Genomic DNA, 13,888 nt, shown 5'->3' with positions numbered 1-13,888 from the left:
TCTCAGGCTCCAGGCGAAACAACTGCGAACCCAACATCTGCTAGCCCTGACGCACCAACCACTCAAGGACCTGTGGTGACTGATGCGCCAACCACTCAAGGACCTGTGGTGACTGACGCGCCAACCACTCAAGGACCTGTGGTGACTGATGCTCCAGGTAAGGAATAAATCAAAGAGAAATCGCGAGGACAAATGTAATAAGCAGAAATGTTTTTAAATTGCACAGGAGCAACGCAATCCCCATCTCAGGCTCCAGGCGAAACAACTGCGAACCCAACATCTGCTAGCCCTGACGCACCAACCACTCAAGGACCTGTGGTGACTGATGCGCCAACCACTCAAGGACCTGTGGTGACTGACGCGCCAACCACTCAAGGACCTGTGGTGACTGATGCTCCAGGTAAGGAATAAATCAAAGAGAAATCGCGAGGACAAATGTAATAAGCAAGAAATGTTTTTAAATTGCACAGGAGCAACGCAATCCCTCTCAGGCTCCAGGCGAAACAACTGCGAACCCAACATCTGCTAGCCCTGACGCACCAACCACTCAAGCCTGTGGTGACTGATGCGCCAACCACTCAAGGACCTTGGTGACTGACGCGCCAACCACTCAAGGACCTGTGGTACTGATGCTCCAGGTAAGGAATAAATCAAAGAGAAATCGCGAGACAATGTAATAAGCACGAATTGTTTTTAAATTGCACAGGAGCAACGCAATCCCCATCTCAGGCTCCAGGCGAAACAACTGCGAACCCAACATCTGCTAGCCCTGACGCACCAACCACTCAAGGACCTGTGGTGACTGACGCGCCAACCACTCAAGGACCTGTGGTGACTGACGCGCCAACCACTCAAGGACCTGTGGTGACTGATGCTCCAGGTAAGGAATAAATCAAAGAGAAATCGCGAGGACAAATGTAATAAGCAAGAAATGTTTTTAAATTGCACAGGAGCAACGCAATCCCCATCTCAGGCTCCAGGCGAAACAACTGCGAACCCAACATCTGCTAGCCCTGACGCACCAACCACTCAAGGACCTGTGGTGACTGACGCCAACCACTCAAGACCTGTGGTGACGACGCGCCAACCACTCAAGGACCTGTGGTGACTGACGCGCCAACCACTCAAGGACCTGTGTGACTGACGCGCCAACCACTCAAGACCTGTGGTGACTGATCTCCAGGTAAGGAATAAATCAAAGAGAAATCGCGAGGACAAATGTAATAAGCAAGAAATGTTTTTAAATTGCACAGGAGCAACGCAATCCCATCTCAGGCTCCAGGCGAAACAACTGCGAACCCAACATCTGCTAGCCCTGACGCACCAACCACTCAAGGACCTGTGGTGACTGATGCGCCAACCACTCAAGGACCTGTGGTGACTGACGCGCCAACCACTCAAGGACCTGTGGTGACTGACGCGCCAACCACTCAAGGACCTGTGGTGACTGACGCGCCAACCACTCAAGGACCTGTGGTGACTGATGCTCCAGGTAAGGAATAAATCAACGAGAAATCGCGAGGACAAATGTAATAAGCAAGAAATGTTTTTAAATTGCACAGGAGCAACGCAATCCCCATCTCAGGCTCCAGGCGAAACAACTGCGAACCCAACATCTGCTAGCCTGACGCACCAACCACTCAAGGACCTGTGGTGACTGATGCGCCAACCACTCAAGGACCTGTGGTGACTGATGCGCCCAACCACTCAAGGACCTGTGGTGACTGACGCGCCAACCACTCAAGGACCTGTGTGACTGACGCGCCAACCACTCAGGACCTGTGGTGACTGATGCCCAGGTAAGGAATAAATCAACAGAAATCGCGGGACAAATGTAATAGCAAGAAATGTTTTTAAATTGCACAGGAGCAACGCAATCCCCATCTCAGGCTCCAGGCGAAACAACTGCGAACCCAACATCTGCTAGCCCTGACGCACCAACCACTCAAGGACCTGTGTGACTGACGCGCCAACCATCAAGGACCTGTGGTACCGACGCGCCAACCACTCAAGGACCTGTGTGACTGACGCGCCAACCACTCAAGGACCTGTGGTGACTGACGCGCCAACCACTCAAGGACCTGTGGTGACTGATGCTCCAGGTAAGGAATAAATCAAAGAGAAATCGCGAGGACAAATGTAATAAGCAAGAAATGTTTTTAAATTGCACAGGAGCAACGCAACCCACTCAGGCTCCAGGCGAAACAACTGCGAACCCAACATCTGCTAGCCCTGACGCACCAACCACTCAAGGACCTGTGGTGACTGATGCGCCAACCACTCAAGGACCTGTGGTGACTGACGCGCCAACCACTCAAGGACCTGTGGTGACTGACGCGCCAACCACTCAAGGACCTGTGGTGACTGACGCGCCAACCACTCAAGGACCTGTGGTGACTGATGCTCCAGGTAAGGAATAAATCAACGAGAAATCGCGAGGACAAATGTAATAAGCAAGAAATGTTTTTAAATTGCACAGGAGCAACGCATCCCCATCTCAGGCTCCAGGCGAAACAATGCGAACCCAACATCTGCTAGCCCTGACGCACCACTCAAGGACCTGTGGTGACTGATGCGCCAACCACTCAAGGACCTGTGGTGACTGACGCGCCAACCACTCAAGGACCTGTGGTGACTGACGCGCCAACCACTCAAGGACCTGTGGTGACTGATGCTCCAGGTAAGGAATAAATCAACGAGAAATCGCGAGGACAAATGTAATAAGCACGAATTGTTTTTAAATTGCACAGGAGCAACGCAATCCCCATCTCAGGCTCCAGGCGAAACAACTGCGAACCCAACATCTGCTAGCCCTGACGCACCAACCACTCAAGGACCTGTGGTGACTGACGCGCCAACCACTCAAGGACCTGTGGTGACTGATGCGCCAACCACTCAAGGACCTGTGGTGACTGACGCGCCAACCACTCAAGGACCTGTGGTGACTGACGCGCCAACCACTCAAGGACCTGTGGTGACTGATGCTCCAGGTAAGGAATAAATCAACGAGAAATCGCGAGGACAAATGTAATAAGCAAGAAATGTTTTTAAATTGCACAGGAGCAACGCAATCCCCATCTCAGGCTCCAGGCGAAACAACTGCGAACCCAACATCGCTAGCCCTGACGCACCAACCACTCAAGGCCTGTGTACTGATGCGCCAACCACTCAAGGACCTGTGGTGACTGACGCGCCAACCACTCAAGGACCTGTGGTGACTGACGCGCCAACCACTCAAGACCTGTACGCCAACCATCAAGGACCTGTGGTGACTGATGCTCCAGGTAAGGAATAAATCAACGAGAAATCGCGAGGACAAATGTAATAAGCAAGAAATGTTTTTAAATTGCACAGGAGCAACGCAATCCCCATCTCAGGCTCCAGGCGAAACAACTGCGAACCCAACATCTGCTAGCCCTGACGCACCAACCACTCAAGGACCTGTGGTGACTGACGCGCCAACCACTCAAGGACCTGTGGTGACTGACGCGCCAACCACTCAAGGACCTGTGGTGACTGACGCGCCAACCACTCAAGGACCTGTGGTGACTGATGCTCCAGGTAAGGAATAAATCAACGAGAATCGCGAGACAAATGTAATAAGCACGAATTGTTTTTAAATTGCACGAGCAACGCAATCCCCATCTCAGGCTCCAGGCGAAACAACTGCGAACCCAACATCTGCTAGCCCTGACGCACCAACCACTCAAGACCTGTGGTGACTGACGCGCCAACCACTCAAGGACCTGTGGTGACTGATGCTCCAGGTAAGGAATAAATCAACGAGAAATCGCGAGGACAAATGTAATAAGCACGAATTGTTTTTAAATTGCACAGGAGCAACGCAATCCCCATCTCAGGCTCCAGGCGAAACAACTGCGAACCCAACATCTGCTAGCCCTGACGCGCCAACCACTCAAGGACCTGTGGTGACTGATGCGCCAACAACGCAAGGCCCTCCGTCAACAGAAGCTTCTTCTGTTGTAGTATCTGAATTGCCGACATCGGAGGCTCCGCCTGTGACACAAACGGAACCATCAGTTCCTTCGTCCGAGCCCTTAGTTTCCAGTGTATCGACATTGCAGCCAACTCCAAATACGGTGATCCCTACAAGCCCGGCCCCTGACGCTCCTGCTCAAACTGAAGCTGTTTTCTAAACGTTCAGTTTTTAGTTGTAGAAAACTGAGTAATGTGTTTAGAGGATAGAATTTTGTAGCGAATTAAAGTAGCAAGCAAGCAATACAATAGAAAAATTGTTCAATTGTTGTTTCAAATTTATACTTTGTGCGATTACAAGTACAGTGGGCTACGCCCAGCTAGAATTGCATGAAAAATCATAGTGTGTATTGCCTCGCGAAAAAACAAAAGCTCAGTTTTTCACTAAAGCCTTTAATAAGATGGAAAATCTGGACAATTTGATAATGGAGCTTGATTATATACAAAATTCAATGTCTGACCAAATTCCGAGTACATCCATGGAGCCGACAAATGGAAATAACAACGTACAGGTGAGAAAGTTCAAAAGCTTGTCCAAGAGGTTAAGGACTTGGATAACAGTCGAGTTGACTGCATTTTTTCGAGTTGTTTGCGCCAAGATAACCATAAGCGTTTACTTATCACATTTTCTTTCTCCTTTTTCACATAAGAATGAAAAATCGTGGCCATCAAACTCTACAAGCGATCCCTCTCGACTCCTTCCTGGATCGGAAGTGTACCAGCAGCGAAAATATGAATGTGGCATATGTTCAAAGCGATTCCACAGGCGAGAAGGGCTTCAGGCCCACAAAACGACTCATACAGGCGAAAAACCTTTCGCCTGTAAGTACTGTGGGAAACAATTTTCCAGAAAAAGCTATGTGAAACACCACATGAAAATTCATACAGGCGAAAAACCTTTCGCCTGTAAACACTGTGGAAAAAGTTTTACCAGCGAAAGTTATCGCAAAGTACATGAAAGAATGCACACAGGCGAAAAACCATTCGCATGTACACACTGCCCGAAACGCTTCATCAGAGGCAGCTACCTGAAAGATCACATGAAGACGCATACAGGCGAAAAACCGTTCGCCTGTAAATACTGTGGGAAACTATTCTCCAGAGGAATCGCTCTGAAGGAACATATAAAAACTCACACAGGTGAAAAGACGCTGGCCTGCAAATATTGCGGTAAAGTTTTTCGGACCTACACAACTCGACACAGACATTGCCGTGAAATCCATGGCCATCGATCAACTAAAAATTGATAAAACACGCTGTCAGTCTGTTATTTTAGTAATATTTCAAATTTTTGTATTCCAAATTCCATCCAAAACCAAATTTAATAAATGCCTAAATGTGCGCCTGATTGAGAATAACTATCAACCAGAATCATGTACTTTATCTCTTGCTCTTCGAATTCCTAAACAATATTTGTGGTTTTCACACATAAAAAACGACATGGTAAAAAGCGTATCAAGCTAATGTATTCCAATATTTTAAGAATTTCTCGCCTCTCGGAATCTCATATAACTTCCATGATATTCACAGCTGAAACATGTGAAAATTTGTGGATTTTCCTCTTCAATGCTTAAATGTGAAATATTCACCAAATATATAACATAAAAAAAACATATGCGAAACATTATATGTAACCAATTTGCAAAATTCTCGTACTGCGTTGTAAATTTGATAAATAAAAGCGCTTTCGTTTTTCCCAAAGCATGAATACGTGACAGATATATTGAGGAAAGAAAATTAATTTGTTCAGAGAAAGATTCTCCTTTTTTTTATCTCGAGTAATTAAGAAACATCCATTGAATTGATTTAGTCCAATTAATTCCAAGAGGCAGACGAACTTTTCCTCCTTTTCTCATTCAATAACAGTTTGCAATCCTTTCAATTTGAATTTATTATGTTTGTCCTCTGCTGTAATTTTTTTTGCCAAAATTTTGAATTCTCCTCTTTTCCCAAATCGAACTCATTCAATGAATTTAGGAAGAAAGTCAATTAAAAGTTTAAAATTTATTATGCTTAATTTAGAGAAAGGATTTCCATTTGCATACTGCGCACTTTCTTCACTTCTGAATCTTGGAGTCTACAGCATTATGTTGCTCTTTGGAGATTTCTAAGAGGGGTTTTCTGTTAGTCAAAAAATAAATTTTCATCTATATTTTCACCATTTATAATTTAATTGCAAACTAACCATCAATTAAAGGGCTTCACATAATGTATAATTTTAATTATCGACTTGCAATTCAATTTGGACACACAGTCGTCAAAGCAAAGCCTTTGATGAACTGCGCAAAATCAATTTTTCACGGGAAATTTCACCATTTCACTGCGTCCAAATAAATGTATTCCCAGATAGAAAAATAAAATCCCTCTAATTATTATTGAATGTTGAGTTACTGCACTAATTACAGTCTGTCACATCAATCGCCAAAGTTAGAGCAACACAGCGAATATGCTGGGCAAAAGTATGCACAAGCATATTGAATGTGAGTGAGGTTGAATTAATTTAGTAAAGAGGATTGATGGGAGGGAAAATCATGGATGGAAGGAAGTAATTCAATAAAATACGACATGTTATTTGAAATAATCACAATAATTTCCTATTTGCCTATGGCTTCACTGAAAAATCACAGAGAGAGAGAGTGAGTGAATTGAATTAAAAGCTTCCCTTGAGCTTCACTCAGTCTTGTGTCGCAGGAAAGCTCGGGGGTGATTTGGGAGATCGTGTGCGAGGGTGCTGAGATTTTTTGGCAAAAGAGTGCGGTTAATTGGCAAACAATGGAGATGAATTTACTGAGAAATTATTCACTGTGCGCCTCCTTTGTGCTCCTTCTTGCGCTCGTGTCGGCAAAAGTTCTTCCCGTTGAGGAGAACAACTGCGAAATCATTCGTCATCTCAACAGTGTGTTTGACAATGAAGATCGATGTGTAGTGATCTTTCATGATATTCACGACGCCATGAATTGTCCACTGTCCTTCAACATGACAAAGAGTGTTCGCGTGACTCACGATGTCATCATGAATAGGCGCGCTTTTCGCTATCAAGACAGATTTGTGTGCAAACGATATCTCATTGGAACATCCAATGCGTCACACTTTCAGGAATTCTTCACGAAGAAGAGCAATAATGCCAGATTTCTACCATTCACGAAAATCATTCTATTCAACTCCAGTTCAGCCGAAGAGGTAGTTTTAACACAAAGCCAATTGACCTACTCCTACTTCAGTGGACTGTTCATAATATCGGCGTTCTTAGACACCCAAAAGAGACTCAATCTAGTAAATTTACTGACTCATCAAATGTCTACCGAGCCTAATGCTGCCTTGGAAGATATTTATAGCCACCAACACCCACTATTTGACGGTAGTCTCTACCCACGCGAGATCAATATAAGCCTATTTCACTGTCCACCCTTCGTGATAATCAATAAGAATAATGTAACCAACGTCACGACCTTCGACGGAGTGGAATATAACCTGGTGGATTCTATAACTGAAGGCTGGCGGAAGGGAATAACTATTCGATACTTCGACGATCACAAGGTAGAAATTCCCTTCATATCAAGAGTGTGGCTAGTTTGAACCCAAATTCATACCCCAAAGGTCAGTCCATGGACGAAGATTGTGGACGATGTGCGCGACGGTGTTTCCAACATAGGACTCTGCTCACCCTGGCTGAACCTCAAGCACTATCGCGTTGTGGATCTCTCGCACAGTTACGATCTTCAGTGTCTCACATTCCTCGTGCCCAGGCCACAAATTGTCACCCCAGCTTCCTACATCTATCTACCCTTCAGCGGAGCTGTGTGGATTGTCTACATCAGTTGCCTTATCGGCACAGCCTTCCTCATTCACTACTTCGTTAATCGCGACTTCATTCGCGCCACCCAGTTGACATCACTTGAAGTGGTCTTTCTGGAGGTCATCAACATAGCCACATCACACGGAGCCACGAGATTTCCACACCAAGTACCCATAAAGATCCTACTAGTTAGCTGGACTGCAATCAGTTTGCTCTTGAGCACGGCTTACTGCACTGGATATACATCGCTGTTGACCACACCAAGATACTCCAAACCCATCGACACTATCAAAGACTTCCTCGAGCAAGGTGAGCTAATTCGTGTAGACTTTACAGGTGTAACACATTCTCTTCACAAATTGCACTCCTAAATATGAAGATATTGGCCGTATTTATGGTTCTATTTGACAAGCACATGCACAGTAAAAGAGAATTGGCAACACACTCTAGTTATTCCAAATTCAATGCTTTTAGAATTCACAATATAGTAGGAAAAATATGCTATCGTCGAAACATCAGAATTCATATATTTACTTGATGAGACCATACACATACACAACCCCAATTATCTTGTGGGAAACAATGCAAATGACAGTGAAATCATCAGTCAGACCATAAATACGGACCATTACGAATTTGGCGTAGGATTACAGCACACTATTCGATCCTCTTAGGAATAACTTGGGGATCGCCAACGGATTATCATAGCATGCGCGAAGATATGTTAACATCTGAGAATAAGGATTTTATTGAAATTGCCAAACGATATAGTCGTGAAAGGGACACTATCGAAGAACATGACAGAATAGTGTCCAGTAAGTACGGAAAATTCGTCAAGGTACACCCAGAAATTACCAACATCGATGTGCGTTACTACAAACAAGTTTCTTTCGATTTAAGATCTTATCCAACAAGTTCGTCACTAACACAGAAACCTTTCCGAACGATGCTCATCATCTGCGACGGATGAAAAATTGCATCGGCAACTACTACACTGCGCTGATGCTTGTCAAAAAGTCTCCCTATACGAATTTCATAAGTCGCGACATAGATAAGTACTTAGAAGGTGGCTTTATTGATTATTGGTTTGAGCGCATGAATGAAAAATACGGCCAGAATTACATGGAACACTTTTTCGATGAGGACAAACAGCAGTTTGCAGAAGCGAAGAGCCTTAAAATGGAGAACCTTTCAGGAGCTTTTTACCTTTTAATCGCTGGATTTCTTCTGGGTTTTGTAGACCTTCTTCTGGAGCTGCGATACTATAGAAACTCATCAATTTAATGTTAATTACGCTAAAAATTGACTGTTAGCTTCAAGCACGAGTAATTTAAAGATTCCTGCACGAATGGATAATTTTTAAAATACTTTTTAATATGTAATGCAAGTAGTTTAAAAATAAAAAAAAAACCACAAATAAGGCTTATATTACCAATAAATCATTTAGTAATAGTGATAAGGAGATTCTAAATATTGCGATAAGAAATTTGTCGCTAAGATTTTTTAGAACGCAATGCAAAAAAGTCATTTTATGTGCAAGTTTTCATGTAAAATGAGTAGCAGATATGAGCAGAGTTTCACCTGAACACGACAAACATAAGTTACGCAATTTCCTTATCATCTTATCTGCATTGTTCAGTACATTGTGAATCACTATTACCATTTTAGGGATAACTTGGGGCGACAGGGGCCTTCGGACTGGAATGTATGATGATTTCGTGGCATCAGACAATGTTGACGTCTTAACTTTAGCGGAAAGATATATTCGCGAGCGCAATGCAACCAAGCAGTTGCGTTTAATTGAAACTAACAAGTTTGCAAAAATTACAAAGGTAATAAAGACGAATACTTTTGCGATTTCAATCTACTAAAACGATTTGCCTCGAACAGATTCTATCCAACAGATATGCAACGGACACAGATTCATTCGGAAGTCATGCTCATTACTTGCGTCGCATGAAAGAATGCGTTTACAGATATTATGCTGTCTTCCTGTTGAGGAAAAGATCTCCTTACACAGTTTTCATTAGTTACGGAATGGAAAGACATCTTGAATCTGGCATTATAAGTCACTGGTTTTCAGAAATGTTTGCTAAAGACAAAAAGAGTTACTTAGCATCCTTCTTCGAGGATCGCATTCAACGTTTTGGCGATGCTTTAAGTCTTCAAATAGACAATATAATAGCAGCATTTTATATCTTAATAATTGGATTCATTTTCTCTATTATTATATTTATAACTGAAATCTACGCGAAGAACAACACAAGAAAAGAAATCATTGTAGATCAAGTGAAGATCACAAGCAGCGTTATTTGAAATATATTATAGATTAAGTATTTTCATTTTTAGGAAAATTGTGAAACAACAAAATAGATTTGTATTCTCAAATTTTGGGGTTTAAGACATAAGAATTTGCATAAGTATTTATATGTTAACACTATGTGGATTAATTTGCACGAATTTATATTTGTGTAGTTGAGAAGACAAACCATAAATACGGCTGCTTCGCTATCTGTAAAATCCAAAATCGATATTTTACAAAATCCCGCCGATTTTCTAAAAAGTTAAAAAATTTGTGTGCAACACTTGATGAGCAAAGCAGACATGGCCAGAACTTCATCTTCGCGACATAGAAGTTAAGCATTTGCTTACCTTCTCTATGTTGGCTATTATAAATCATTGACATTTTTAGGGATATTCTGGGGCGACTTGAGCAAAGAAAAAGGAATGCAAAGGGATTTCATGGCATCGGATAATATTGATATTATAAATTTCGCCAAGAGATACATCTTAGAAACTGATCTTGCTCATCAGTTGCGCTTGATAGAAACTCACAAGTATGCAAAATTTACAAAGGTATTTCCGTAAATTTCCGTTTTTAGACTAATTACTAAATCTGTCCACCGAAGATTCTTTCCAACAGATATGCAACGGACACAGATCAATTCGGCGGAAGTCATGCTCAATACTTACGTCGCATGAAAGAATGCATGTATAGATATTATGCTGTCTTCCTGTTGAGGAAAAAATCTCCTTACACTACTTTTATGAGTACCGGAATGGACAAACATCTCGAATCCGGAATTATCAATCACTGGTTTTCAGAAATGAACTCAATATACGGCCAAGGATACATAGCGTCCTTCTTTGAGGATCACTTTCAGCGCATTGGAAATGCTCAAAGTATTTCCATGGAGAATTTAGTAGGAGCATTTTACCTGTTATCCTTGGGATTTCTTCTGTCTCTCCTGATATTTATAACTGAGATGTTCATAAGGAAGAAACCAGTAAAAACGATGGAACAGTGAAGATTATCAACTGTAAATAACACAATAAAAAATTAATATTATGTACGCATTCTATTTTTGTAAATATTAATACAATTTTCAATAATAACATTTTCAGAAAATAGTGTAAGATTGCAGTCATTTTTATATTTTTCAGGAATTGAATGGAGTGACAAAACAGCCGTTTATGATTTATTTGACGACTTTGAATCATCAGAAAATAAGGATCTCATGAAATTACCACATATTTATGTAATCCAGAAGGAAGGGGAAGAAGAATTCAAAAGAATAGCTTCAGGACGAGTTGGAAAGTTCGTCAAGGTGAGCAATTTTGCACTATCTAAAGAAATATTCAAAATATTAATCCTTATTTGTATTTTTAGATCTTATCCAACAACTATGTCACAGACACTGAAGCATTTCCCAGTCATGCTCACTATTTCAGGAGGATGAAGGAGTGCATTTATCGCTACTATGCCGTGATGCTTTTGAGAAAACGTTCTCCTTACACCGTCTTTATGAGTCACCAATTGGACAGATATTTCGAAGCAGGAATCATTCGCTATTGGTTCATGGAGATGAACATAAAATACGGCGAAAGCTACATGTCGACATTCTTTGACGATGAGATTCGTCGATACGGTCACGGTCGTGGTCTTGAACTGAAAAACATGATGGGAGCTTTTTGTGTTCTAGGCTTTGGATTTATTCTGTCTTTCGTGGTTTTTGTGTGGGAAATTCGCGGAAAACATTTGCTAAAGCGCAAAAAGAAAGTGCAAAATGACACAAAGTAGAAAATAAGCAAACACTTGAGTCTGTAAATGTACAAAAATCAGTCAACAATTTCACAATTTCACTGATTCTAGGAACAATGTGGTTTGGAAGGATGGAAGAACACGCTTTGAGAGAGGAATTCACATCGTCGGACAATCAAGACTTGATCACATTGCTAAAAAGATACGTCTTGATAACAGATCTTCAAGAACAGTTGAATAAATTAGCATCTGGAAGATTTGCCAAGCCTATTCAGGTATAGAAAGAATTAATTAATTCACTCACCAACTCTCTGACCTCGCTTTCTGTCCTCTCAAGATCATGTCCAATAACTTCGTAACCGGAACAGAAGCTCTTGAAGATCATTCTCATCACTTGCGACGAATGAAGGATTGCTATCTTCGCTACTACTCTGTCTTGGTTCTGGGGAAAAACTCACCCTTTTCCGACCACGTCAGCCGAAGAGTGGAGAAACACTTCGAGTCGGGCTTCATCGAGCACTGGTTCAAGAGGATGAACAAAATCTACGGAAAAAGTTACATGTCTTCGTTCTTCGACGACAACCACGATCACCTTTGGCACTTTAGACAAGCACAGAGTTTCACGCTAAGCGACTTGATAGGCGCTTTTTATGTCCTCCTGGTTGGATTGATTGCAGCCTTTCTTGGGTTTCTTGTAGAGATTTGTGTGTGGCGAAATAGACGTTAAAACAATCACAGAGCAGTTTTTCTTTTGTTTGTCACAAATTCAGATCGATTCCTTGGTTTTATTCTCATTTTTTTTACAGTTGTGTGATTTTTACAGGAATTCTTTGGTATGGCAAAACCGAAGAACATTCCTTATTTGATGAAATCAGATCGTCAGAAAACAAAGATCTTCTGGCGATGATGCGCAAATACGTGATTGACAGAGATTATGAGAATGAACTTAAGCACATAGCTTCACTGAGATTCGCCAAGTTTGTGCAGGTATAAAAAAAAGCTCCAAATATTCCACGGAGTTCTGCAATCAATTTCCCTTTTGCTCTATAGATTCTATCCAATAAATTCATCACTGGCACTGGTGAACTTGGCAATCATGCGTACTTCTTGCGTCGGATGAAAGAGTGTCTCTTCAATTACTACTCCGTGCTGTTCCTGGAGAAGGATTCGCCTTACACGGCATTCACAAGCTTCGCCGTGGACAGACACTTCGAGGCCGGAATGATTAGTCATTGGTTCATGAAGATGAACACAAACTATGGCAAAAGTCACATGAATTCATTCTTCGACGATGACATTTGGCCCTACGGAGATGCGCGTGAACTCGCGCTGGAAAACATCTTGGGAGCTTTCTATCTCTTAGCAATTGGTCTGACTTTGTCAGCTGTTGTATTCTTTCTGGAAATCTACAAGAAGATGGCAAAGAATGGGGCAAAAAGTCAGAAATTAAGAGCTCTTTTTCAGCTAAAATCTTACTTGAAGAAGAAGAAATAGTAAAACTACCAGTCAATTATCATTAATTGAAAAGAAAAATTATAAAACACAACAATATTAAATTATTCAATAAATCGTAGACCAAAAATAGGACTTCTTGAAGTTACTTTCATTGACTCACAGCCAGCATAAAATCCATTATAAGTAGAAGTATGTTCACAGTAGGAAAACACAATTTTTGAGAGACACGAAAAATGTCCAACGCTTTGTAAAACAAATAATTCACAGACACTTTCTTGTAGGGCTTCGCTGGGGTTGGATTGGTAAGGATGAAGGCTTGTTGAGGGAGTTAAGACACACGGAGAATCACGACATCAACATGTTGGCCAAAAGATATGTCTATGAGAAGGACAATGATCTTGTGCTTCAGTGGATTGCTTCTGGCAAATTTGCCAAATTCACAATTGTAAGGGCTTCAAGACAAAACACTCTTTGGAAACTCTTTCAAAATTATGTGCATTCTTTCAGATTTTATCCAACAATTATCTCACGTCAACTGAAAGTTTTGCAAGTCACGCACGCTATTTGCGACGCATGAAGAATTGCGCCCTAAAATACTA

The sequence above is a fragment of the Phlebotomus argentipes genome, unplaced genomic scaffold (genome assembly GCF_947086385.1).
Source record: "Phlebotomus argentipes unplaced genomic scaffold, Phlebotomus argentipes genome assembly contig_27, whole genome shotgun sequence".
In the NCBI taxonomy this organism is placed as follows: domain Eukaryota; kingdom Metazoa; phylum Arthropoda; class Insecta; order Diptera; family Psychodidae; genus Phlebotomus; species Phlebotomus argentipes.
Note: the sequence above shows the minus strand (reverse complement) of the source record.